We start from the raw sequence: 4,870 nt of genomic DNA on the forward strand, positions 1-4,870 counted from the left end.
TTTAAAGATTAGAGTTTCAAAATGGGCTCATATCATATTACAGAGCTTTTTTCCTCACTTCATATATTGAATACTACTACTAAAAAATGGTTCTTTTGCTTCTATGGTTTTTATGACGACAGCTTGTGTATTGAGAGTTTTGTATTTTTGTTTTAATCTATAGCTGTGAAAAGCCACAGAATAAGTCTCTGCAGTACCAAGGGAAATGGCAGGAGACAAAACATTCTTGATCAGTATAAAATGACTACCAGTCTAGACCCTTCAGGTCTCCAGTGCATAGTTTTAATGAAGTGAATATCTAGCAAAATGACACTTTACTTTTAACATCACCATCTATTTGAAATATGTATGTCTATGTCCAAGGAAAGAACTAACAGAGAAGACCTGAATTTAGTTTCCCAAGTAGAGGTTAAATTACTCTTTTAGTAGCAAAGTACAGTCCAGCAACAATTATAGAAAAAAATTATTTCCCACATAAAAAAATGCTCAAAGATGTAAAAATATTAAATAATGTTGTTTCCTCTCTTTCCTGAACAATACACTTAAAACAATATAAAGCTCCTGATTCACATGAGGCATTTTCCAGTGCTGGACAGCAAGGTGGATGGTATCTAATGTCAGGGACTCACTGATTCCTTAGGAAATACTCTCTGTTATAGTCAATCATAGTACCAAAAATGGAAGGTTTAAAATTTTGTCATTATTTACTCACTAGTAACTACTTACTGTATACCCATCTACATGCCTGGCATATTTCATTTAGAGTGAAGGTAGGCACTATTTGCTTAATAATGAATATAAGGAAATTGAGACTAACTCCAGAGTGGTTAAGTGAATCGTTTAAGGAGATAAAGCAAGTAAGTGACAAAAAGATGTTCTTTCTAACTCTGAAATCTGATATCTTTCCTTATGTTTGTTTGCCCAGGCAATCTGAGGTGGTAATACATTTCACTATTGTATGACAAGGAAATCAGTTTTAGGCCTGTCTCTGCCACTACCCAGCTGAGTGACATTAGGGCTGATTACTTAACCTCTTTAAGCCTTCGTTTCCACATTTATTCTGAATCAATATAGCCAGATCTCAGAAAAAGGTCAATTTAACAGAGATTATAGGAAGGCAAGTTTTTAATTAATATAACATGTCATTTCAAATCTGTAGAGAGAATTATCATCATATTCATAGAATATATGTGATTATTTTCAGACCATTGTTTTATAAACCATTTAGAAAGAAAAAGATGTCACCATTAAACTAAACTATGACCAAGTCACTTTCTTTCTGTGATGTAAATTCCTTGATCAGTAGCAACATGATATGGAGCACCACCAAGATTGCGAGTAGGGCATTCTGTGAGTTCACAGGTGGTGGTGCAGGCAGGTAAGGCAAATTCATATGCAGAACACATGTTCTTCCCAGTGAGGACAAGTCTGCCTCCTTCATAATGCGAAAGGTCAATGTATTCAGCCACCCATAGGTGGCTGGCTGGTCCCACAAGCAATGGTGCCACCTTAGGGGCTCAATGTTAGTATCTATTTTGGCAGATTAGACACTCAGCAGTAACAGCAGCCAAATCAGACAACAAAGAGATGCCTTGTTGTAGACCTCATGCATAGCCTTCATTGGTGCCACCATGGCCACTATGTCCACGAGCCCATTGAGCAAGCACTGGGGTGGCTGATGAAAGAGGTTAGCTGATACTCTCTGAGTCCTTCATTTTGTCCTTCTAATTAGCAGCCCCATCCTTAGTAAGATGCCCTTTAGTGGTATTCACATCAGACATACCTATCTTCATAGTCTGTGCCACCTCCAAGCCATCCAGCTACATGCCTCCCCCTCAGACTTCCTTTTCACCTGCTTTACAATTCTGTTTCTTCCAAGCTGCTGACCATTCAACCAGACTTAGCAACTGCCCTCAAATTGTTGTAGACACACAGTTGACCCTTTAACAACACAGGAGATAAGGGCAGTGACACTAATGAAAATGTATGTATAACATTTGGCTTTCCCAAAACTTAACTATTACTAGCCTACTGTTGAGGGAAGCCTTACCATTAACATAAACAATGGATTAACACATACTTTGTGTGTTGCATGTATCATATACTGCGTCCTGACAATAAAGTAAGCTAGAGAAAAGAAAATGTTATTAAGAAAATCATAAGATAAAATATATTTACCGTTTACTAAGTGGAAGCGAACCATCATGAAGGTCTTTATTCTCATTACCTTCACATTGAATAAGCTGAGGAGGAGGAAAAGGATTGGTCTTGCTGTCTCAGCGGTGGCAGAGAAGAAAATCCTTGTATATGTGGACTTGCACACTTAAACCTTTGTTGCTTAAGGGTCAATAGTATACTTCTGGCAACTCACTTCAAATTAAGCATCGAAATTTTGCCCACAGGCAAAGTTTTCCTTCACTGCTTTCCTTTACGATCATCTCTGAGTGGGGTTAAAATGCAGCAGTCATCCTCTTTCAGTTCGCATCAACATTTCTTGCAGACCTACCTATCTGTAACTAGGCTTTGAGTTTTTTCTTCTTTAGTCAACTGATCATAAGATACTTCTCGGATGGTGGCCCGGCGCGGTGGCTCACGCCTGTAACCTCAGTGTGTCCGGAATTGGTGGGTTCTTGGTCTCACTGACTTCAAGAATGAAACTGCTAACCCTCGCCGTGAGGGTTACAGTTCTTAAAGATGGTGTGTACGGATCGCCGTGAGGGTTACAGTTCTTAAAGATGGTGTGTACGGATCGCCGTGAGGGTTACAGTTCTTAAAGATGGTGTGTACGGAGTTTGTTCCTTCAGAAGTTCAGGTGTGTCTAGAGCTTCTTCCTTCTCGTGGGTTAGTGGTCTCGCTGGCTTCAAGAGTGAAGCTGCAGACCTTGGAGGTGAGTGTTACAGCTCATAAACGCAGCATGGACCCAAAGAGTGAGAACATCAGCAACATTTACTGCAAGGAGCAAAAGAACAAAGCTTCTACAGCATAGAAAGGAACCCGAGTAGGTTGCCCCTGCCTGGTTCAGGCAGCCTCCTTTTATTCCCTTATCTGGCCCCACCCACATCCTGCTGATTGGCCCATTTTACAGAGAGCTGATTGGTCTATTTTACAGAGAGCTGATCGGTCCGTTTTGACAGAGTGCTGATTGGTGCCTTTACAATCCTTGAGCTAGACGCAGAGTGCTAGACAGAAAAGTTCTTCAAGTCCCCACTAGGTTAGCTAGACACAGGGTTAGCTAGATACAGAGTACCAATTGGTGTATTTACAATCCTTGAGCTAGACACAGAGTACTGATTGGTGTATTTACAAACCTTGAGCTAGACACCCTGTGCTGATTGCTGTATTCTCTAGCTAGACATAAAAGTTCTCCAAGTCCCCACCAGATTAGCTAGATGTAGAGTGCTGATTGGTGCACATACAATCCTCCCGCTAGATATAAAAGTTCTCCAAGTCCCCATCCTGCTCAGGAGCCCAGCTGGCTTCACCTAGTGGATCCTGCACAGGGGCTGCAGACCGAGCTGCCCGCCAGTGCCGAGCCATGCCTGCACTCCTCAGCCCTTGGGCTGTCGATGGGACCAGGCGCCACGGAGCAGGGGGCAGCGCCCGCCCGTGGGGGAGGCTCTGACGGCGCAGGAGCCCACCGCAGGGGGAAGGAGCTGAGACATGGCGGGCTGCAGGTCTTGAGCCTTGTCCCGCGGAGAGGCAGCTAAGGCCCAGCGAGAATTTGAGCTCAGCGCTGGCACTGCTGGGGGACACCGCGCAACCTCCGCAGCTGCTGGCCTGGGTGCTAAGCCCCTCACTGCCCTGGACCGTGGGCGCCGGCCGGCAGCTCCGTGTGCCGGACCCGCCAAGCCCCCGCCGGCTCCCGCCGGAACTCATACTAGCCCACGAGCGCTGGCGCAGCCCGGGCTCCCGCCGGCCCCTCTCTCTCCACACCTACCTGCAAGCAGAGGGAGTCAGCTCCGGCCTCAGCCAGCCAAGAGAGGGGCTCCCACAGTGCCCTGGCGGGCTGAAGGGCTCCTCAAGCACCGCCAGAGGCCGAGGAGGCGCTGGGAGTGATGGCTGCTAGCACATCGTCACCTCTCACCAGCACTTTGGGAGGCTGAGGTGGGTGGATCACCTGAGGTCAGGAGTTCGAGACCAGCCTGGCCAACGCAGTGAAACCCCGTCTCTACTAAAAATACAAAAAACTTGGCTAGGGGTGGTGGTGGGTGCATGTAAGGCCATCTACTTAGGAGGCTGAGGCTGGAGAATCACTTGAACCTGGGAGGGAGAGGTTGCAGTGACTGAGATAGCGCCATTGCGCTCCAGCCTGGGCGACAAGAGTGAAACTCAATCTCAAAAATAAATAAATAAATAAACAAATACACTTCCCAGTTGAATTGAGAGGAGGCAATGCAACAGAAGTTGGTGATAAAGGAGTCTGAGTCACCCACTCACAACTTATTTGTACCTTCTATACCTGCCTAAGTCAATTGCCTTTTATGCCCTTTCCGCTTAGTGATAAATCACTTATACCCATGTGTATGGCTTGCTAGATAAAATGATATTCACTTCATTACAGGAAACTTAGACTTCATGATCAACGGGTATCACATAAACACTCACTCTCTAGCAAGACCTGAGTAGCTTGTAGGAAGCCTGGAAGGAAACATAGCACAAGGCCCAATAGCAAAACCCAAGAACTGAAACTGATATTAAATATGTGTAATGTTTTAAAGGAATAAACATAACAGGGAAATGAATTATTAACAAAATAATTCCCAGAGCTAAAAAAAACAATTATCCGAAGCGAAAAATCCACAAAATGGACTTAGCTGAAGTTTCGATCTGGCTGAATAAATGACTGGTTAACTTAAAGACATTACAATAG

At 44.4% G+C, this 4,870-nt stretch overlaps 1 pseudogene; it reads right to left on the reverse strand.

The window, feature by feature from the left end:
- Nucleotides 1-3,876, reverse strand: part of LOC108516697 (axin interactor, dorsalization-associated protein pseudogene) — a 10,163-nt pseudogene extending 6,287 nt beyond the window's left edge.
- Between the last annotated feature and the right edge of the window lie 994 nt (nucleotides 3,877-4,870).

This window comes from Rhinopithecus bieti, unplaced genomic scaffold (assembly GCF_001698545.2).
Source record: "Rhinopithecus bieti isolate Rb0 unplaced genomic scaffold, ASM169854v2 scaffold_36410, whole genome shotgun sequence".
Taxonomy (NCBI): domain Eukaryota; kingdom Metazoa; phylum Chordata; class Mammalia; order Primates; family Cercopithecidae; genus Rhinopithecus; species Rhinopithecus bieti.